Raw genomic sequence first — 23862 nt, forward strand, 5'->3', positions numbered from 1 at the left:
ACAGAGAGAGAGAGAGAGAGAGAGGCAGAGACACAGGCAGAGGGAGAAGCAGGCTCCATGCACCGGGAGCCTGACATGGGATTCGATCCCGGGTCTCCAGGATCGCGCCCTGGGCCAAAGGCAGGCGCTAAACCGCTGCGCCACCCAGGGATCCCGACACTCCACTTTCTGATCAACTGTATATTTCAGACTTTTAGCATTAATTGTAAAGCCCTGTATAACTAAAAAGTGAGTGAGGCAGCCTTTGACCATGGAGGAGTTTGCAAGATTATCTGACATGTAGAAAGTGAGACAAATTGGTGTGTTGTCTGCCTATCGCCCTCAGCAGTATTCTTTTTTTTTTTTAATTTTATTTATTTATTTATTTATTTATTTATGTATGTATGTATGTATGTATGTATGTATGTATGTATGATAGTCGCAGAGAGAGAGAGAGAGAGGCAGAGACACAGGCAGAGGGAGAAGCAGGCTCCATGCACCGGAAGCCTGATGTGGGATTTGATCCCGGGTCTCCAGGATTGCGCCCTGGGCCAAAGGCAGGCGCTAAACCGCTGCGCCACCCAGGGATCCCGCCCTCAGCAGTATTCTGCGTGGTCTGTCCCTTTGCTTGTCCCTCCCCTCCATCTTCCTTCTACAGGCTTGATGCTGTCTAGTCATGAGGACTTTCTTCCAGTTCTTCACTGTAGCCTGTGTGGTTCCCATACCGTCGTTCCCTCTGCCTGAAATACTTTTCATCTCCTTAAAAAAAAAAAAAAAAAAAAAAGCCTAGCTCAATTCTCCTTTAAGTTTCACTTTATCAAAATATACTCCTGTATAATATGTCCTTCACTAGCCCTCCCTCTCCCCCCTCATGTGAGGCCTATAGTTCTCTTAATCATTTTCTTGTTTTTTCTTTTCTAGCATTTACAGTTTATTATACATTTATTTTGTATGATAATTAGAATCTTTTCTCTCCAACAGACTGCAAGATACCTGTGCGCATGGACTGTATTTTTATTTATTGTTCTGTCTTCAATGCTTAGCATGACGGCTCACCCACAATAGGTGTTTGAGTCTGTCTAAAGCTACCCTGTTGGTATAAATCAGAGTTCAACACAGTTTTTTGTAAAGGACCGGAGAGTAAACATTTTTGACTTTGTGGGCTACATGATATCTGTCCTAACTGCTGTTGTCATGGGAAAGCAGCTACAGAAAACTAATCTGTAAAGCAATGGGCATAATGTTGCTCCAGTAAAACTTTATTTATCAGAACAGTAAGCAGGCTATAGTTTTTTGATCTGTGTTGTAAATAATCATCTCTTAATGCTGTAAATAATCATTTTGTTAGACTTGAAAACTCTCTCATTATGCAATCTTGTAAACTCTCCCTAGGGTTTTGTTTTTTTTTTTTTTTAAGATGATTTCGTTTTTGTACGGTAGTTGTTAAAGAAGTGTTTGTTTATTTGTTTGTCTTTTTGAGAGGGAGAGAGAATGTTAAGCAGGCTCCATGCCCCGTGAGGGGCCCTACTGAGATCATGACCTGAGCCAAAATCAAGAGTCAGACTCTTGGGGCATCTGGGTGGCTCTATTCGGTTAAGTGTCTGTGTTTGGCTCAGTGTCCTGGGATCAAGCCCTGTGTTAGGCTCCCTGCTCAGCAGCAAGTCAGCTTCTCCCTCTTTCTCTGCCCTTCCCCCTGCTTGTGTGCATGCCCTCTTTCTCTCTTGTTCTCTCTCTCAAATAAGTAAAATCTTAAAAAAAAAAAAAAGTCAAGATGCTTAACCAATTGAGCTACCCCAGGTGCCCCTGCCCCAAGAGGTGATTTTTCAAAAGACTAATCTTAAAGTAATTTTTCATTTAAATATATTGTCTTTAAGATTGTTATTATAATCATTTTCTTTTATTTAATAATGTATATTTTTACTTTCTCTAATTTAAAGTACAATGGTATTTTTGTTAATTTTACATTTCTGTTTAAGTAAAACATAATTCTTTTTTTTTTTCATAAAGATTTTTAAGTTATCTCTACACCCAATGGACGGTTGAACTCACATCCCCTGAGATCAAGAGTCATGTACTTCACTGAGTGAGCTGGCCAGGTGCACCAAAACATAATTCTTTATAAAAATAAACAGATTGTTTTGTTTTTTGGGGGGGTAAAGTGTAGATTAAAATTTTATGATGTGTTCTGTTTTCAAAAAGACCAAGCTTTTTATGACATAATGTTTGGAATAAAAAAACTTTTTTAAAGATTTATTTATTTTAGAGAGAGAATAGAGCTTGCACATGAGTGGGGAGAGGGACAGAGAAAGAGGCAGAAGGAGAGAACCTTTCAAGCACACTCCTCACTGAGTGCAGAGCCCCATGAGGGTCTTGGTCCCATGACCCACAATATCATGACCTGAGCTGAAACTAAATGCTGGTCGCACAACTGACTGAGCCACCCAGTCCCGGTAGTGTTTGTTTGTTTTTTCTTTTAAGATTTTATTTATTTATTTGAGAGAACAAGAGAGCATGAGCAGTGGGGAGGGGGAGAAGGAGAGGGAGAAGCAGACTCCTTGCTGAGCAGGGAGCCTGATGTGGGCCCGATTCTAGGACCCTGGGATCATGACCTGAACCAAAGGCAGGCAGATGCTTAATTGACTGTACCGTGAAAAGCAAATTGACTATCAGCATTGGTGTTTTCTTTTTTCTTCTTCTTCTTCTTTTTTTTTTGATGTCATTGAAGGTCTAAAGAGGCATCTTTATGTGTTGGATAAGAGGTTTGATCTGATGAATCCAACTCAAAGGTCTGGATCTAAAGCATATTTGTAGAATAGTTTTTATTATTTAAGATTTATTTATAAGTTCTATTTAATTATGTTTTCTATATTTAAATTTCTTATGCTCCTTTTTTAGCAGTGGTTCATTATAGGTATAAAATGAACATTACACAACTAAAATAACAATGTAGAATAACTCAGTGTTTAGAACCATCATGGCAGTAGTAATTTTCAAAGAAAAAAACCAAAGGAGGGATTGTCGTGATCATCTTTATTAGAACTTCATGAATTGCTGCAAATATTCACTTGATACTCCGAGGGGAGTTTTCTAATTTTTGACGTGAATGGGGACTTTTTTCTTTTTGAGAAGTATTTATTTTATGGCTTGAACTATGTCCCATAGTTGGCCATGGCAGCTCCTTCTAATGGGCTTCAGTGTCTTTTTGACATATCCCCATCATTTCTGAGTAATCCTTTACTTTCTTGTACAAAATGTTGTATGCTTATCTTATACCTTCTCTGTCTCACCAGGTATTACCTATTTCTCTAAGGAGCCAGGGTTTTGTTTTGTTTTAAAGATTTTATTTATTTATTCACGACACACACACACACACACACACACAGGCAGAGACACAGGCAGAGGGAGAAGCAGGCTCCGTGCAGGGAGCCCGATGTGGGACTCGGTCCTGGGTCTCCAGGATCACTCCCTGGGTTGAAGGTGACGCTAAACTGCTGAGCCACCTGGGCTGCCCGAAGCCAGGGTTTAGTAGAAAATGTAGTTTAGAAATCAAGACCTGGATGTCAGTGTGTTATAACCAATTCATATTGATGACTGCAATTCAAATCTAACACTCTGGGTATATCCCAGTTTTCCCTTAGGAGGACATTAAAAAAAAAAAAAAAAAAAAAAACTCCTTTACAAATTCTGTTGTAAAGCAACCAATTTAGCAGTTGCATTCACTATTCTAGATATATTACACTGTTGGCTTCTCATCTTTTATTTTTAAAAGTTGACAGTGTATCAGAAAAAGTTGAGTTTCAACTCAGGATGTAGACAATGAGGTAAATGAATATGTTGGTACCACATTAAACCTCATGTCAAACTTTGATTCCTTTTATCTGAGTTACTTTAAAAAAATTGTCCCTATGCAGTTGCAAACCTCACCCATAATTTGGCATACTGCTTAAAGAAATCTAGTGTTTTTATCTTTATATTGTGGAAATACCAAACAGCTCTAAAAATGGACTTAAATGCCCAGCTACAATAATCACCAACTCTGCTCCTTTTGAAGGAAATCCTAGATGGAATACAAACTTACCAGTAGGGCAGCCCCTGTGGCGCAGCGGTTTGGCGCTGCCTGCAGCCCAGGGCGTGATCCTGGAGACCCGGGATCCAGTCTCACATTGGGCTCCCTGCATGGTGCCTGCTTCTCCCTCTGCCTGTGTCTCTATGAATAAATAAATAAAGTCTTTAAAAACAAAAACAAAAACAAACTTACCAGTAAATGTTTCTGTATATACTTAAAAGATAGAAGGACTTTTCTTAAAAATAATCACAAATCGGGCAGCCTGGGTGGCTCAGCGATTTGGCGCCTTCGGCCCAGGGTGTGATCCTGGAAACCCAGGATCCAGTCCCACATTGGGCTCCCTGCGTGGAGCCTGCTTCTCCCTCTGCCTGTGTCTGTGCCTTTCTCTCTGTGTCTCTCTCATGAATAAATAAGGAAAATCTTTAAAAAAAAAATCACAAATCTATTATAGCTAAGTTTTAAATAATTCCTTCATATAATTAAATAATGAGTTTTAAAATTTTCCCAGTTATCCCAGGTTATTTTTTACAGTTGATTTGTTCAAATTGGAATCCCGAAAAAAAAAAAAAAAAAAAAAAAAACAAATTGGAATCCGAATAATGTTCACATGTTGCATTTAAGTCTTTTTATTTCTCTTTTCATGTATAGCTTCTATACTGGCTCCCTTTCTCCACTCCCTTTTTCCCAAACAAATCTGGGTTGTTTGCTCTATTGATTTTCTCACATTCCAGATTTTCCTAATTGCGTTCCCATGCTGTCGTTAACATGTTTTTGTGTCCCCTCAAAGTTCTGTAAACTGGTTGGTTGTTAGCTCTAGAGGCTCCTGTTTGTCAAGAGTAATTGCAAGTATATCACTTAGGCACATTGATGTTCATGTATTTCTCATCTCATATTTGTGGCGGTTGATCATTACCTAGATTAATGTTTGTCATTAGAGCTTAGCAAAATGATTTTACAAATATATATATTTTTCATTTTAGTTGGGTTATTTCAGTAGGGATTAGTTTCCACCAACTATGTATTTCCTTAAAGGTCAGTTGACATAGAACAATAGGTAAAGTGCTCAATTCACTAGTTTCAGAATAATGAATTGGTTCTCTAATATCCTTCAAAAAGTGATCAGTTAGCTTTGTATAAGTATCATTATGAACTCAAAAATTTAAACATTTTGCTGTGTTATTTTATAAGGTTTATTTATTTTAGAGAGAGAGCGTACAAGTGGGAAAGGCAGAAGGGAGAGGGAGAGAGAATCTCAAGCAGACTCCATGCTGAGTGTGGAGCCTGATGCAGGGATTGATCTCACAACCCTGAGATCACAACCTGAGCTGAAATTAAGAGTCAGATACTTATACCAACTGCACCACCCAGGTGCCCCCATTTTGCTATGTTCCGATCCATTGCAATTATTATTTTTTACTGATAATCAAATGATCCCATCTTAGGTAGTGGAACCTTTTCAGGTTGGCTCCTGAGTCCCATGGACACAAATCCAGAAGTCTTTGATAGCTCAATTTCTTTCTGGCATGACTAGTTTTCTACATTTTCTGTGTCATACCTGGAATCAGCAATTTTTCTAAAGAGCCCAGCTTCCTTGTAGTGGGAAATAGTATTTAAGGTCCATAATCTGGGTGCCAGTAGCAAAAGAACCATCTTTTCTCTTTATTTAAACAACAATAAATACTGGGACGCCTGGGTGGCTCAGTGGTTGAGCATCTGCCTTTGGCTCATGGCATGATCCCCAGAGCCCCGGGATCGTGTCCCACATCAGGCTCCCTGCAGGGACCCTGCTTCTCTCTCTGCCTGTGTCTCTCATGAATAAATAAAATAAAGTCTTTAAAAAAATAAAAATAAACAACAATAAATGCTTATTTTCATGTAGTTCCTATGGGTCAGAATTCTGAAATAATTTAGCTAGATGGTACTGGCTAGGTAGTTGAGCAAGTTAATGCTGGCATTGGCAAGAGATTTCAGTTCCTTACCTTAAGGACCTCTTCTTAGGGCTGAAGAAGTGTCTTCATGACATAGTGGCTGATTTCTTCCAGAGCCAGTGATCCAGGATAGTCAGGAACATCCTTTGCTTCATTTTCTTACTAGACCGAATATATTGCTCTGGCTTTGGATCCAGACCACCTGGTGCTAACACTTTCTTGTTTGGGGGATTAACTAATAATAATAACTATGTAATTAACTCTTAATGCCTTATTTCTGTTACTATAACATTGAGATAATGATTCTACCTACCTTAGAGACCCTTTGATATAGGGTCTTTGTGAAGATGCTGGCAATTAGAACAGTTACTGACACTTAGCAGTATTGGTAAATCCTCAGCCTACTGCTGCGGCTATTATTACCAATACCACTTGGGTGAACTAAAGACCCAAAACGTAGCCAGTAGGTTGCCCTTGACAGAAATAGTCTTTTTCCTATTTGCCAAAACTTGCCATGACAGAAAAATTGTTGACAGATTCCAGACATCCAAAGTCTGATAGAAGATTAAAGGTTAGAGAATTATAGCCCACAGCTGTTTGATTTTGTGTATGGAAGACCTTTCATTCCTAATCTGTGTTAATGGATATGTGTCCATATACTGTGACCCCAGGAATCACCCAGGTATCCCCACCCAGCCCTTTTATTTTAAAATATGGATTCCTAAGAAGTTGCAAAACAAAATTGTACATTGAGGTCCAGTGGACCCTTTACCCAGTTTATATCCTAGTGACAGCTATTGTTACAACTATAGTACAGTATCAATTTTCAGTGATCAATTTTCATTATATGCTAGGTTTTTGAAGGCATAAGTGATTAAAACTGACCTTTAGCAGTTTAGTCCTTCTCTCTGGGTCCTCATTGTTTTATTTCCAAAACTGATTTTTTAATTTTGGCTCTTCATTGTTGAAACTTACATTAGCAGTTTCTTTAATACCATTGTTATTTCTCACATTCATATTTGCCTTGTTTTAAAACAATTTTTGCATTGTGTTCCCCATCTTTCATTTATAATCTTCACAGCATCAGAACCATGTTGCCTGCATTGTCTTATTTTAATCACGTGCCAGTTTTGCAGTGCTACCAAGTCTGGATCTGAGAGGCAGCTTGTGTGAATCATTTACATACATTTCTGTTTATATTCCCCAGATTAATTTGCAACTTTACATTTTTTATCCAATTGCACATTCAAAGCAGAGTTTTAATAATTCATTTTAAGAAGGAATTTGTCATAAGTAGGATTTAAAAATTGGCTCAAAGAGCAGAAGCTATTAAACAATAGCAGAAATCAGACAATATGTAGGACTTTAAATAGTAATTGTTAAGCATTTGAATGTTCCCAAAAACATGAGTCTGTGTATCTATGTGTGTCTCTACATGTTATTCCACTAGGGACTTGTACAGATAGGTTTTGCACAATATCCTTGCTGTTATTGTCAGCCATAAACAAATTACACGTATTTAACAAGTTAATGTCAGATTGGCCAGGAGCCACTGGGAGGTGTGTACTTAGTGACATCAGCTGGCAGAGAGCCCTAGTAACAGGGAGGGTTGGAAGGATAGTGGAGGGAGAGGGAGCAGGAGGGAGGGAGAAAGAGAGAGACAGAGAGACTGACTGTATCTGGGGATTCTGGCAAGGTGAAGAGCTGGTCTGTTTGGCAGGACCTTCCCATCTGGGATCCATCTGTGTTTCCCTGGAATGGGACAGGCAGCTCTAGTCAGTGAGAAATCGCAGATGTGAGAGAGCTGACACATGTCCAGTTAATGAAAGAAGGAGGAAGGCTGGTCTCAGATTGGGCTTTGAAGATTAAGAGGAGGAAAAGAGGAGCTTTTTTATATTTATTTTGAATAAATTTGGTATATTAAGAATCTGGATTGTTATAATCTGGGCATTTGGGGTAAGTACATTTTAATTTAGTTTTAGGGGCTAAAGTGGCAATTTTCTGCCTTTCAAAGCTTTTTACTAATTTCAGATTATGATATGAATTTTTTATATTTGGTATGAGGTTAGCCTTTAGCTACTCATTGTTGGTTCGATACTTCATTTTGTTCATATATCTGTATCATTTTTCAGTTGCCACCTTTATTTGAATGCCATGCTTTTTTGAATGGAAACTTGAATCAGATGTAACATGAATCCTGTGGCTAGGAAAGTAGTCTCACAAATATTTCTGTAAGGTATTTCCACATACAGTGTGTGATATTTTGAGGAGAATTTTTTTCTCCCTTAGTATGCATAATACAAATAGGCAGTGTGTAAAAGATGGCTTATAAGGTACTCTTCCTTATTGTCAGATTTTATTTCCGTGTATTCAGGTAAATTACAATTGAAAGAGAATTACAGTAAAACTAACATTATCTTTTAATTTTAATGTAGTTGACTCTTTTTTTCTATATTACATTTTACCCCTATGCTGTTTTCTTCTGTTTACTTCCTACATACAAAGTAAACAAGTAACATCACAAATCTGACTTGAATTGTCAGTTTGGAGTCATTTTTTTATAAAATAAATTCGCATGTACATAGCTATTGTATTATAGTCCTTCTTATTTGTGAAACATAATTTAGCTTTTTGCTATTTCTGTGCATTGTATTCATGTCTTCCAGGCCTCCAAATCCAGATACCTAAGGGGAGGGAGACTGCATGGGGTTTGGGAGTTACACATATTATACAGCCATTTTTCACTAGTTTTCTGATCTCAGGCAAGTTACTTATTCTCTTTGGGTCTCTAGTTTGTGCAATTCCTGCCTGTTGTCATTATTGGGAAAATTTGGCACATAGAAGGCATTCAAGTTAGTTTCAGAAGTTTCTAGATGTTCATTATTTTGCTGTGTTGGTTCCTAAACCCTTTGCATTTCTTTTTAAGATTTTATTTTTAAGTAATCACACCCATCGTGGGGCTTGAACTCAAAACCCTGAGATCAAAAGTTGCAGGGTCCACATACTGAGCCAGCCAGGTACCCCATACACCCTTTGCATTTTTAACTTCAAATTCTTGCTAAGAATGGATCTTGTTTAGAACTCTAGTTTTCTCGGTACCTTCCTCTTCACTGTACCTACCTCCCAGATCATTCTTATCTTTTATGAATGTCATATGCTTTCTTTGTTAAGCCTCGCTATGATTATAAATGATTTGGAAAGCATTTTAAGTATTGTAATGTAAATGAGCCTGTTAGAGCAGAACTTCTGAAAAAGTCAACAGGAGTGAGATACTGAATTATACTGTCTTGTCACAGTACTGTTTAAATTTTTTTTTATTGTTGAAAATTCTACTAGTTCTCAAATAGGAATTTAAGAAAATACATTTATTCCTTAAAGTTCTTCAACCTTCAATTATGTCAGTTGGGTGATTCTTTTAAGAGGATAGTACAATTCAGTTTTTTCTTTCAATTTTGCAGTCAGATCTCTTGAGGTGGGGGAGACTTTTTAAAGGAATCTTTTTTAGTATATGTGCTGCCGAAGCGAGCACAGGAATCTTTTTTATAAGTATTCTATTTTACCAGATTGGCCAAATGATGTAAGAATTTTCAAATTTTGGGGGTTTTATCTTGGTTTTTTTTTTTTTTTTTTTCCTCTGAGTTTGTTTTGATAGGTGAACAGTTCAGCATCTTTAGGGACTTGCCTGAATATTTGAGAAGGGCATATGGAATTTACATGATACTCCTTCAGTGAGCAAGCATTAATTGCACCCTGGGAGATGTGCTCCTTGGAAGAGTGGGGAGAAGACAACTCACTGCTGAAGTGTAGCGTAGGCTGGATCTTCTGTGAAGGGCTTACAAAAGGGATCTGCATATGCTGTGTGTCCATACTAGGAATACTTTTGATGCTGGAGTTTCAAGAAGCATTAAAAAGTGGTAAATGATATATATTTTAATATGTGAAGATCCACTGACTGCAACTAAACTGAAGGTGGTTAATTAAAAGTCCTAGTAGTACCACAGAGTTCAGGAAACTTGTTGCTTGTTACTGAGATAATACCAAGATAATCTTTGAGTTGAATACTAAAGAAAATCATACTACTTTCTAAAGATTATGAAAGCATTGTGAGGGCTCCTGATGGTTCAGTGGTTGAGCCTCTGCCTTTGGCTCAGGTCATGATCCTGGGGTTCCATGATCGAGTTCCTGTAACAGACTTCCTGCAGTCTTCTTCCTCTGCCTATGTCTCTGCTTCTCTCTGTGTGTCTCTCATGAATAAATAAATAAAATCTTAAAAAAAAAATATTGTGAGAAGCTTTACTGCTATGCAAAGAAGAAGTCTCTCTCTCTTTTTTAAGTTGGCTCCATGCCCAATGTGGGGCTCAAACTGAGGATTCTGAAATCAAGACTTGCATACCCCACAGACTGAGCCAGCCAAGTGCCCCAGAAACCTAAATTGGCTTCCAGGAATGACCCAAGCAACGATTTTTTTTTTTAAATCAGGGGGTCATGTTGGACTGAAATTATATAATACAACATTGCCAATAAACTGATGATGAGGATAATGACATTTACATTGCATCTTTGGAATTTCAAGGAAGGATGCTTTTGAGTTTGAATAAACAACTTTTTTATTTTTAAAGATTTATTTATTCATGACACACACACACACACACACACACACACACACACACACAGAAAGGCAGAGACACAGGCAGAGGGAGAAGCAGGCTCTTCATCGGAGCCCGATGAAGGACCTGATGCCAGGATTCCAGTATCCTGCCCTGAGCCGAAGGCAGCCGCCCAACTCCTGAGCCACCCAGCCATCCCGAATAAGTATCTTTTATACACAACTGGAAGAATTCAAGTGAATCTGAAAGATTGGTTGAATCATTCATTGAAGGTTATTTGAAGTCCACTCAATGCTAGAAATGCTCCTAAGTCCCCAGGGAAAAATGTTAGGATTGAAGAGGATTTTAAGGACAGTCTAATCAAATCCATTATTTTATAGATAGAAAAACTGAGGAAAGGGTAGTGAGTGAGGCAGTAAAAAGTCATCCTGGCCTAGTGTTTAATTACCCTACTTGGTGGTTGAACTTAGATTGGAATTGTCTTGTGAATTTTCAGGATATTCATTTTGCAATCATTTTTTGATTTCCTGTTGTATGTGATGTTATATATAGTAAGGGATAAAAAAAGTCACATAGAGGAGATAAAATGTACATGAATGCACAAAAGTAGGTAAGTCCTGGAAATTACTGCCAACTCAGGCAATCAGAGAACCTTCATGAGGCACAGTATTTGATCAGAACTTAGAACAGAAGGATTTAGACTCTTTGTCCAAAGAAACATGGTGGGTGAGTGGATGGAAAGGTTCAGTTTTCATTAAACTGCAGTGCCTTAAAGACTTTGTCAGATGCATAGCTACACAGTGTTAATTTCTACTATGCTTTCTATGCTTTCGATTACGCTCAGCTGTTGTTATCTTTCCAAATCGAAGAGTAATTGTGTGCTTCTGAGATACCTATCTGTATATATACATATTCCCCCACCCCTTTTTAAAACCAGCAAGGTCTACTTTAGTATATGTGCTGCCAAAGCGAGCACTCAGCGAGGTCTAATTTAAAAGGTTTCTACTTTGCAGTGTGTAGTTAATTTTCCCTCCAAGTTCAAGTCAGTAAATACAGGAATTAGTGATGACTCTATCTTGCAGAAAAATAACCCACTATAACTGGGTTTTATATTCTCACTGGTTGATGGGATTTCCAAACAGTGTTTAAGACTTATGTGGCTTCATATTTATGCTGAGAAAGTTAAAATGCATATGTATTTACTTTCTAAAGCACGCCTAAATCTGCAAAAGCAACTCTCTGCTTTGTTTAAAGCAATAGCTAGTGGAAATCCCGTTAGCAGTCAATCCTGAGCAGCTTGTTGGAGATAGCTAGCAAGGTTGGGTACAATTCTGTAGAGAATATATATATATATATATACACACACACACACACACAAACACACACAACACACACATATATGTCTGTAGTTGCTTCTCATAGCTGGAGTTCTCAAGTAAATAGAATATTTTTTATTTAGTTGTAGTTAGGACTGATGGAAGAAAAATAGTGAAAAGATTGTGTATAGGCTTTGGCTAATATTAGTAAGCATGAGCTGATTTAACCTTCACCTCTAAGTCCCAATTTGCTCACATGTAAAATAGAAGTAAAAATAGATGTTATTTGTATTTTAAAAAGTAACAAGCATGATGCTTGCATGAATACTGAATAAGATTTATCTTTCCATATGATTTTTCTTAGTCCCCCTTAAACATCAGAGTCACAGTAAACCAACAGACTTAGTTAAAATGTGCTTCTTGCGTATTTTCAGTAAGTCTCCAAACTAACAGGGAACCAGTCCTGCTTTCTTAACTAATTCTTAGTCATGGGAGAAGGGTGCGTGTAGAGAATGTAGCAGCCTTAAAAACTCAAACCTGTTGCTGTGTGGCAAGCTGTTAATGTTTAGGGACCTTGCATTACTTACCCTGTTGGAAGAGCTGGGGGATGGGCCGCTTGGAGGGTGACAGATGTGCCCTCTGCTGCCGGCGGGCGCGTGCCGGCTCTGTCCCTCTGCTCCCAGCACCAGGTGCAGCCATTGTTCTGGCTGGTCTCTCTTCATCCGGCCTCGTCTGTTACTCTGCTCTTTCTAGCTCATTGTTTCTGTAGGAAATTAGCATTAAAAACCCATCTGAAACCCCCATGTCCCTCAACTGCAGGTGACTGTTATTGGCCCCAGCTGCCACCCTTGCGCTTGATTACTTCCATATGGGTCTGTGCAAAGAAGTAGTAGCCATTTATTGATTTCCACCACAACCCCCACCTCTATTACTCAAACGATAATACCCTGAAATCTATTAGACCCCCAATAGGCTGTATAGCTCAGTTGGCACTACAACTGTGATGAACGTTTTACAAGCAAAACTAATTACACCCTCTCCCCCTTTACCACCTCCTACACCTAAATGTTAAATGTAAAAAAACTAGAGTGTCATAAGTGGAATAGTAAACCTTTCAAATGTTTGGAGATGAATCTGTTTCTGAGTGGTAAAGCTTTTTCGACTTTGGATGGGCTTTTATGGAAAATTTTAGTCATTGGTTTAAATATTTCATACCACACCCATAACATTCAAGCAAACCATTGGCCGAGTAAGCTCCTAGGGTGGGTGGGGGTGACACAGAAATTTTGGTCGTGTGTTTTTGAGTTTATTAAATTTAATTGGGATGGGCAGTACATTAGGAAAGGGGCCTAGTTTAAAATGATAATGTTTTATGGGAAAACTGCATGCAGTCAAAATTAGTTAAATCCTTTAATTTTACATTTTGTTGTTTGACTTCTGTGTTTGCACAAATGGTTTTTCCAGTTTATTTATTAGGATAAATACCACAGTGAGGAATTTGGTATCCTAGACTTCTTTCTTCCTTCATCCATAAACAAATTTAAGTGTTCTATTTTGGTTATTGGTCTAAATCAAGATTGTAATCTCAAACAGGTTACCAGGCTTAAGACCCAAATAGAAATTGTTCTTGGCTCCTGATTGTGACCTTGACAAAGTCACTACTCCTATCAAGGAAAAGAATCTGGTAGCTTTTTAAGTAAATAGCCAAGAAAATTACTAGGGAGGTAATAGACTAATATCTTTTGATTGCTCAGTGGTTTTTTAAAAATTTATTTTAATAAAGATTTTATTTATGTATTCATGAGAGACGCAGAGAGAGAGAGAGGCAGAGACATAGGCAGAAAGAGAAGCAGGCTCTGTGCAGGGAGCCTGACGTGGGACTCGATCCCGGTCCCCAGGATCAGGCCCTGTGCTGAAGGCTGCACTAAACCGCTGAGCCACCGGGGCTGCCCTGCTCAGTGTTTAGTTGTGCAGCACAGTCATAAAGTAAAATCTTGAGTTTGTAACTTTTCTTTTCTTTAAATTTTATTTATTTATTTATTCATGAGAGACAGAGAGAGAGAGAGAAAGAGAAAGGCAGAGACACAGGCAGAGGGAGAAGCAGGGTCCATGCAGGGAGCCTGATATGGAACTTGATCCCGGGTCTCCAGGATCAGGCCCTGGGCTAAAGGTGGCGGTAAGCTGCTGAGCCACCTGGGCTGCCCAGTTTGTAACTTTTCAAATTAAGATTTTTAATAATTCTGATATGTAAAGCAACAATTTCAGTGTTTTAAACATAGCTGTCTGGGGGATCCCTGGGTGGTTTAGCTCCTGCTTTCTGCCCATGGTGTGTTCCTGGAGTCCTGGGATCAAGTTCCGCATCGGGCTCCCTGCGTGGAGGAGCCTGCCCCCCCACCCTGTGTGTGTGTCTCTCATGAATAAATAAATAAAATGTTTTTAAAAAAACTTAGCTATGTGATACTTCTAAATACAGAATTTAAGACCATTTCTGTTGGGAAAATGTCTTTTTGCCTTTCTTCTTCCTTGTCTTTCTCTTCTGTAATTTTTAAAAGGTCCTAGAATTTGAAGAATTGGCAGCTAGCATTTTACCTAACAGCACCTATGAAGGCAAGTCTCCAGGTAAAGTGGTGTGATTACATTTAGAGCAGGTTATAATTTGTAGTTTTTGTAGAGTCTTTTATGAGCTTTTAAATTTGCTGCCTCATTTAAGCAGTGGAGTTAATGCAAGATTAGGTCAGGAAGGAGGAGAGTTGAGATTTGAAACAGTCTCCTGGCACTGAATTAAGTGCTTTCTTTTGAAGTTTGGAGCTGGTAAAAGTCGGAACTGATTGTAGGCATGATATTGCGTCAGATATTACTGTCTTGATCTGTACAGGTGTTCTTAAAAGTTTTTCTTTACGTTTTTCTTGAAGAATGGGGCTTTCCTTCAGTGGCCGGTCTGAAAGATAATAGTTCTTTTATTCTTTCAAAGGAAAAGAAGCCTACAGTTCAGTGCAAAACTGATTTTCTCTTCATCCCTTTTATTTTTATTTTTTAAAATTTTAAAAAGATTTTCTTTATTTATTCATGAGAGAGAGATAGAGAGAGGCAGAGGGAGACATAGGCAGAGGAAGAAGCAGGCTCCCTATAGGGAGCCCGATGTGGGACCCAGTCCAGGGACTTTAGGATCACACCCTGGGCCGAAGGCCACTCAATGCGTCCCTTCTCTTCATCCCTTTTAATAAATTGCTCATACCATTTCTGGATCTAATGCCATAATGAAGATGCCAGTAGCATTTTTTGTTTTTGAATGGGAACTATATCTTCAAAAGCAGAGTATATATCTGCTGCCCCAAATAGGGAAGCATGACAAATAGCCACATATGCTTTGATTGCCCAAAGAATATTAATAGTAGAGATTCTTCAACAGGGCTTTAACTGGAGTGAGGCCAGTGAGGTACCTCAGCAAAAAAATTGAGGCGTCACTCCCATGGTTGGCTCTGCACTTCAGTTTTGGACTGTAGGAACCTTATTTCCACCCTCCCATCCTGGCACTGCTCTTCAGTCATGTCTGAAGTAGGAGGAAGATTGCAGATTTGGTAATTGACATAGAATTGTTGTTTTCCACCTTTATTTTGGAAAGTGAAAAAAGTGTCTTATAAGCCAAGGGAACTGTCTCTTAACACCTCATCTTTGAAAAGCGTGTCTGGAGGAAGGGCAGGAGAACCATTGACTCGACTTGGGAATTCTGTTTTCTGGAGTCATTTTCAAACACTTCAATACAAGTATTTGAAAGTCCTTCAGCCTTTTGGTTTGTTTGTTTGTTTGTTTAATGTGCCACGTTAATCTACCTTCTCCTGTTTTGCCTATATAAATCAAGACATACACTTAACTGGACAAATGAAAATAGTGGATGAGTTTGAAGATAGACATTCAAAGGATATTCCATGCTCCATATTTCCTGCTCTTTTGAGAGTGATTGCTCAATACTCTTTATTCTGCAGTCTCATCTTCCTGTGGTTTATCCACATCTATATGCTGATAGCTCCTAAGTTTATATCTTTAAGTCATATTTGTCTTTTGAGCTCCAGAATTCTCTTACTGCCTACTGAATGAATACTTGGCATTTGTCAAACTTGTGTTGTTTAGATATATAGTTATAATTTTTTCAATCTTTACTGGCTTTTAAGCAAGATGTATGAAAACTTTCACTGTGATTTGTGTTATCCACTTCTCTTGGCAATTTTGTCAAAATCCTGTTTTTGAACCTATGTTGTATACATACTTAGTTTTGAATTATTGTATTTTCCTAATGAATCATTCTTTTGTCATTTGGATAAGGACCTTGTTTTTAGGGATCCCTGGGTGGTTCAGCGGTTGAGCATCTGCCTTCAGCTCAGGGTGTGATCCTGTGGTCCCAGGATCTAGTCCCACATCAGGCTCCCCTCGAGGAGCCTGCTTCTCCCTCTGCCTCTGTCTCTGCCTCTCTCTGTGTGTCTCTCATGAATAAATAAATAAAATCTTAAAAAAAAAATGACCGTTTTTGGTCCTGAATCATGGTTTTTTTGGATTAAAGCCTATTTTTTCTAATATTAACATTTGCTAATACATTTGCCTGTTTTCATCATTTTTTTAACCTTTCAGCACTGCTAGGGTTTCGACATGAGTCCTATGAATATCAAATACTTGGAACTTGTTTGTTTGAATTCAATCTAGACATATTCTTTTACGTGGTAACTGGTCTGTTTATGTTTAATGGGTTACTGCTGTATTTAGACTTATTAGTATCATTTTAGGTTTTTTTTTTTTTAAGATTTTATTTACAACATTTCATGATTCAGAACTGGTCAATCTCAATATATTACCACTGTCAAGGATTTGATTGTCACTTTTATAACTCACCTCTAGTTAAAAGAATAATTATTTTTACTATTTTTACAGCTAATATTAATTCAAGTTTATTATCATTATCTACTCATTATTTCATATTTATTATAATTTTTCCTTCTTAATTTTCCTTCCTGCCTAACTACCTCTGTTAATAGTTCTTAGAGAAATAGTCTATGAGTGGTAAATTCTTTTTTATGTGTCTGAAAATATCTTTATTTCACTTTTATTTGAATGATGGTTAACAGAGATTAGATGGTATAAGCTGATAGTTATTTTCCATGAGCACTTGAGTGGTGATTTGTGGTGTTCTGGAGATGTGAAATCTGCTTCCAGTCACATTGGTTTTTGTTCCTTTGTTGGGTTCTATTTTCCTCTGTGGTTATTTTTAAGATTTTCTTCTTTAGGTTTGGTGTTCTGCAGTAGTACTATGGTGAAGTAAGTTGTGGATTTATTTGTACTGAGGATTTAGTATACTCCTTTAATCTGAGAATTTAGGTCTTCAGTTCTAGAAAATTTTTGTCTATGACCTCTTTGAATAGTGCCTCCTTTCCCTGCTCTCTTTTGCTCTTTTATCTCCTAGAATTCTGCTAGATGTATGTCATATTCTCTTATACTATTCTGTTTACTATCTTTTTTATTTTTTACCTTATGTCTTTGTGTACTGCATACTAGGTGATTTCCTCAGCACTATCTTCTAGTGCTCTACTTTTTAACTCCATCTGATATGCTCTTCAAAATGTTCATTGGGCATTTCCTTTCTAGAAGTTCTATTTAATTTTTTTATAAATATGCTTTAAAGAAACTCATGTCCAGTCCTCTCATTATATTCTTTATCTCTCTCTCTTTTTAAGATTTTATTTATTTAGGGGATCCCTGGGTGGCGCAGCAGTTTAGCGCCTGCCTTTGGCCCAGGGCGCAATCCTGGAGACCCGGGATCGAATCCCACGTCGGGCTCCCGGTGCACGGAGCCTACTTCTCCCTCTGCCTGTGTCTCTGCCTCTCTCTCTCTCACTGTGTGCCTATCATAAATAAATAAAAATTAAAAAAAAAAGATTTTATTTATTTATTCATGATTGACACACAACACACACAGAGGCAGAGACCCAGGCAGAGGGAGAAGCGGGCTCCATGCTGGGAGCCGGATGTGGGACTCAAACCCTGGATTCCTGGATCACGCCCTGGGCTGAAGGCGGTGCTAAACCACTGAGCCACCCGGGCTGCCCCATGATAGTGAATTTAAGTGAATGATATCAAGGGAGTTCTTTGTACTGTTCATGAAAGTTTGAGTTTGTTTGTTTTTTTAAGGAATATCTCTAAGTTGAGATAAAGAAAATGAAGTACTGAGCAATAAATATAGTTAACAAGAAGAGTACTGGTCAATTTAGGGCTCCCTGAAGAAGTAAACTGAGCTGTTACCTGAATGACAATAAACAAGTTAACCTAGGGGATAGCATATGCAAGAATATCCCAGACAGAGAAAGGTATGCGAAAGTCTTATGGTGGGAATGAACTTGATATGTTCAATTGGTACAATAATGACGAGTGTAGTACATGAAAAGAAGAGGATAGAGAAGTTAGAGAGAGAGAGGACAGCTCTAATAGATGTTTGTAAGCCAGGGTGAGGAATTTGGATTTTATTCTAAGAGTGATTCGTACCCAGTGAAGGGGAAGTAGCATGACCTTATTTATATTTTATAAGGATCACCTTTCCTGTGGTACAGAGAAAGAATTGTATGAGGACATGGCTGACAGCAATAAAACTAGAAGTAAAAAGTTTGGATTAGGATCATGATAGTGCAAGATAAGTGATTTTTGTATGTTTTGATGGTATGTTCGGTGGTAGGTAGAATTTCCTTTTCTTTCTTTTTTAATTTTTTTAAAGATCTTATTTATTCATGAGAGAGAGAGAGAGAAGAGAGAGAGATAGGCAGAGGGAGAAGCAGACTCCCTGCAAGGAGCTTGATGTGGAACTCTATCCAGGATTGTGGGATCATACCCTGAGCCAGAGGCAGACGCCCAACTGCTGAGCTACTCAGGCATCCCAGGTAGGTAGAATTTTCAGAACTTCTTGATGAATTGACTATTGACCAAGAGAGAATACTTTCAAATAATTAGCATATCTGCCCTCGTTGTTGTTCTTTTTTTAAGAATTATTTATTTATGGTGGGGGGGTAGGTAGAGACATAGGCAGAGGGAGAAACAGGCTCTTGGCAGGAGCCGGATGTGGGACTCAATCTCGGATTCATGACCTGGGCGGGATCATGACCTGAGCGGGATCATGACCTGAGTAGAAGACAGATGCTCAACCACTGAGCCACTCAGGCGTCCCTCTGCCCTCATTGTTATTTTTCCATTTATGTAAATACTTATTAAGTGCTCACTTTGGGAGAAACAGGTAGTAGATGATTAATAAGTAATATATGTAGTCTACAAGATATATTTTTTATATATTTTAAAAATGCTTGATTGTATACAAAAATGAGAAATGCTGGGGCACCTGAGTGGCTCAGTAAGTTGGGCATTTGCCTTCTGCTTAGGCCATGATCCACGGTCCCAGGATCCAGCCCTACCCTTGGTTGCCTGCTTAGTGTAGGGGTCTACTTCTTCCTCTCCCTCTGCTCCTCCCCCTACTCCCTCTCTCTCTCTCCTTCCATCTCTCTCTTGCTCAAATAAATAAAATCTTTTTGTTTGTTTGTTTTATGTTAAATGAAAAATGCAGGACGCCTGGGTGGCTCAGTGGTTGAGCATCTGCCTTCGGCTCAGGTCATGATCCTGAGGTCCTGGGATTGAGTCCTGTGTTGGGGTCCCTGCAGGAGCCTGCATCTCCCTCTGCCTCTTTCTCTGTGTCTCTCATGAATAAATAAATAAAATCTTTTTTAAAAACTGAGAAATGTGGGGGATCCCTGGGTGGCTCAGCGGTTTGGCGCCTGCCTTCAGCCCAGGGCGTGATCCTGGAGTCCCAGGATCAAGTCCCACATTGGGCTCCCTTCATGGAGCCTGTTTCTCCCTCTGCCTGTGTCTCTGCCTCTCTGTCTCTGTCTCTCATGAATAAAATCTTTAAAAAAAAAAAAAAAAAAAAAAAAAGAACTGCTAAGGAGAGAGGGAAAGGGCTTAAGAAATCCAGGTTAAGTAGAGGTAAGTATGGAAAGGGTGAGGATGGTCCCACCTGAAAAGGTGGTGATTTTGAGTATGCAAAGAGATGATGGGTATAAAAGGTTCAGCATTTTATATGACACACTGTGCCTCTCACCTTTTGAGAACATATGATGAAGGTTGAAGATGATAGTTAATTGTGGAGTACAGTCTTGACTCTACCTGTGATGTTACATATATCTTTTTGAGCATAGGCAGGAAATCACCAAATGAAAGGCTAAAGAATTTGGAGTAAGGTTTAAAGAAATATAGCTCTCAGTGAGGCATGAAATGTACATGTGAAAACATTCATAATAGTACAGGACTAATTTAATAATCCACTCGTCTTTACAAATAATTTGCAAGGTCTGTGTACTTGTTTCCAGATAGATTTTTAGGTGGTGGGAAGCCTGGATGGCTCAGTAGTTGAGTGTCCACCTTTGGCTCAGGTCATGGTCCCAGGGTCCTTGAATCAAGTCCCTCACAATCCTTCTCCCTTTTCAGATGTCTCTGCCTCTCTCTCTGTGTCTGTCATGAATAAATAAAATCTTTAAAAAGCTTAGATTTTTAGGTGGTATATGATGAAAGATTTAAAAGCCCTTAAAACCAGCAGAGGATCAAGAGCCAAGGAATTTGAAGAAGGATCCTGAGTGAATGAAGCTGTTGCCACTCAGCCCTACATTAACCTTTTAGCTAAAAACTTTGTGTTTTTACCTTGTTTTCATCATCTGGTTAGAGAACACCTATCTCAAGAGTCTTTTATCCTAGCCTGGTGAATCAGGAAAGGGTATGCTGGGAAGAGGTGATACTGAGGTCAGCTGTTCATGTATGAATAAAAGCCTGGAGAAGATTAAGAAAAGGTTCCCTGTAAAGTATCAGGTCAAAAGTAGAGGATAATAAGTCTAGAAAGGTAGTCAGTGTCTTGGTTATACAGCATATCTTCTGCTGTGTTCAGGACCATTAACAGCTTTCAGAGTTTGTTATTTCTGTTTTTGATTTAATCAAAGAAATGTGACTTGATTGGAATTTTGGTGATGGAGGCTTCTGGGCGAAAGGTGTATTTCATAGAGATAGTCTTAAAGTCAGGGAGAACATTTTGAAGTGATTAGTATATATACATAGGCAAGAGATTGTGACAGTGAGAATTTTGTCTGTTGTAGGTTGAATAGAGAGGGCCAGAGGATTTGAACCGGATTGGGGGAATGATGCAATGCAAAGTAATGATTTGTTTGTTTGTTTATAAAAGATTTTATTTATTTATTCATGGGAGAGAGAGAGAGAGAGAGAGAGAGGCACAGACAGGCAGAGGGAGAAACAGCCTCCATGCAGGGAGCCCCATGTGGGACTCAATCCCAGGACTCCGGCATCATGCCCTGAGCCAAAGGCAGACACCCAACCACTGAGCCACCTAGTCATCCTATGATTGGTTTTAAATACAAATGAAAACGAAAAGAGTGAGCTGATTAGTTGTTGGTTTTAATGTGGCCTGTAAAGGGTTTTTGTGCTTTCAAAGGAGGTTTAGAAAGACTGAATAAGCTTGGGTGCTATATGTATTTTATTAGACATTTGGGGGTGGCAAAATAATTTCTGAAATATTTCTAGCAACTTTATTTTCATTTTTTATCTACAAGATGAAAAAGTAAATTCTGGGGTTCTTTTTGATTAAATTAGCAAACCATATGGTGTTTACACAGACTGACTGCTATGCAAGGTGGCTGTGTTATTTTTCTCTTTCAGGATATGATGTTTTACCTGATGCCAGTGTTCTCAAGCATTTATTTTCTAGGGAACAGTATGTGAAACAATTATTCTAGTCATATTCTTTTTTATTTCATTTTATGTATTTATTTATTTATTTATTTTTCTTTTATTTTATTTATTCATGATAGGCACACAGTGAGAGAGAGAGAGAGGTAGAGACATAGGCAGAGGGAGAAGCAGGCTCCATGCACCGGGAGCCCGACGTGGGATTCGATCCGGGGTCTCCAGGATCGCGCCCTGGGCCAAAGGCAGGCGCCAAACCGCTGCGCCACCCAGGGATCCCCTATGTATTTATTTTTAAATTTAAATCCAGTATAGTTAATATACAGTGTTAGATTTAAGGTGTATAGTATAGTGATTCAACAATTCCATGTATTATTACTCAGTGTTGCTCAAGATAAGTGTACTCTTAATACCCTTTACCTATTTTACAACTTCACCACCTCCTCTCTGGTAACCATCTGTTTGTCCTCTATAGGTAAGAGTCTGTTTTTTAGTTTGCCTCTCTCCCCCCCACCTTTATTCATTTGTTTTGTTTCTTAAATTCTACACACGAGTGAAATCATATGGTATTTGTTTTTCTCTGACTGGCTTATTTCACTTAGCATTACACTCTGTAGATCCATCCATGTTGTTGCAAATGACAAGATCTCATTCTTTTTTTTATGGTTGAATAATATTCCACCACTCACACACATCTTTATCTGTTCATCTATTGATGGATACTTGGGCTACTTCCATAATTTGTCTATTGTAAATAAAGCTGCAGTAAACGTAGGAGAGCATGTATCCCTTCATCCCAACATCTCCTTAGTGTTTTCATATTCTTTGGGTAAATACCCAGTAATATGATTACTGGATTATAGGGCAGTTCTATCTTTAATTTTTTTTAAAGATTTTATTTATTCATGAGAGACACACACACAGAGACAGAGACAGGAACAGGCTCCCCAGGAGGCACCTGATGTGGGACTCGACCCAGATCCCAGGATCACACCCTGAGCCAAAGGTAGATGCTGAACCGCTGAGCCATCCAGGTATCCCTATCTTTAATTTTTTGAGTAAGTTCTTTTTTTTTTTTTAATTCTTATTTATTTATGATAGTCACACAGAGAGAGAGAGAGAGAGAGACAGAGAGAGAGAGGCAGAGGGAGAAGCAGGCTCCATGCACCGGGAGCCCGATGTGGGATTTGATCCTGGGTCTCCAAGATCGCGCCCTGGGCCAAAGGCAGGCGCCAAACCGCTGCGACACCCAGGGATCCCTTTTTGAGTAAGTTCTATACTGTCTTCTACAGTGGTTGCACCAGTTTGCCTTTCCACCAACAGTGTGTGAGGGTTCCTATTTCACTGTATCCTCACCAACATTTATGTTTTTGATTTTAGCCATTCTGACCTAGGTGAGGTGATGTCTCATTGTGGTTTTGATTTGCATTTCCCTGATGATGAGCATCTTTTAATGTATCTGTTGGCCATTTGTATGTCTTCATGGGAGAAATGTCTGTTCATGTCTTCTGCCCACTTTTAGTTGGATTATTTGGGTGTTTTTATGTTGAGTTATATAAATTCTTTGTATATTTTTGTTTTGTTTTTAACAAAAACAATGTGAGACTTTTGAACTCACTACCTCGAGATGAAGAGTAGCATGCTCTACCACTGACTAGTGAGCATGGTGCCAGGTGCCCTATCTTACATATTTTGGATACTAACTTTTTACTGCATATGTCATCTGCAAACATCTTCTCCCATTCCATAGGTTGTATTTTAGTTTTGTTGGTTGTTTCTTTTGCCGTGCAGAAGCTTTTCATTTTGATATAGTCCCAATAGTTTCTTTTTGTTGTTGTTTCCCTTGCCTCAGGAGACATACCTAGAATAATGTTGTTATGGCCAGTGTCAGAGAAATTACTGCCTGAGACTCTTCTAGGATTTTTATGGTTTCAGGTCTCATATTTTGGTCCTTAATCAATTTTGAGTTTATTTTTGTGTATGGTGAAGAAGGTGGTCCAATTTCATCCTTTTGCATTTTGCTATCCAGTTTTCCCAACACCATTTATTTGTTGAAGAGATTCTAGTCACATTTTTTTCTTTTTTAAACGATTTATTCATGAGAGACACACAGAGGCAGAGATCTAGGCAGAGGGAGAATCAGGCTCCCCCCAGGGGACCTGGTGCAGAACTCAATCCCAAGACCCCAGGACCACAACCGG

At 38.7% G+C, this 23862-nt stretch overlaps 1 protein-coding gene and 1 long non-coding RNA gene across 5 annotated transcripts in view; one reads left to right on the forward strand and one right to left on the reverse strand.

Annotated features, from left to right (window-relative positions):
• The window catches only part of CBFA2T2 (CBFA2/RUNX1 partner transcriptional co-repressor 2), a 146365-nt gene that overhangs the window by 53452 nt on the left and 69051 nt on the right, over positions 1 to 23862 (forward strand). The window contains exon 2 of one of the 4 annotated variants that reach the window (XM_072800614.1): positions 18648 to 18810. The exons of the other annotated variants lie outside the window; for them this stretch is intronic. The gene's annotated coding sequence lies outside the window, so the exon portion shown is untranslated. The remainder of the gene's footprint in view (positions 1 to 18647; positions 18811 to 23862) is intronic. 4 annotated transcript variants of the gene reach the window in all.
• The window catches only part of LOC140618330 (uncharacterized), a 54803-nt gene continuing 33346 nt past the window's right edge, over positions 2406 to 23862 (reverse strand). The window contains exons 3-5 of the long non-coding RNA XR_012018503.1: positions 12484 to 12659; positions 4058 to 4186; positions 2406 to 2773 (exon numbers count right to left, since the gene is read on the reverse strand). This is a non-coding gene — a long non-coding RNA (uncharacterized lncRNA). The remainder of the gene's footprint in view (positions 2774 to 4057; positions 4187 to 12483; positions 12660 to 23862) is intronic.

This window comes from Canis lupus, chromosome 26 (genome assembly GCF_048164855.1).
Source record: "Canis lupus baileyi chromosome 26, mCanLup2.hap1, whole genome shotgun sequence".
NCBI classification, from domain to species: Eukaryota; Metazoa; Chordata; class Mammalia; order Carnivora; family Canidae; genus Canis; species Canis lupus.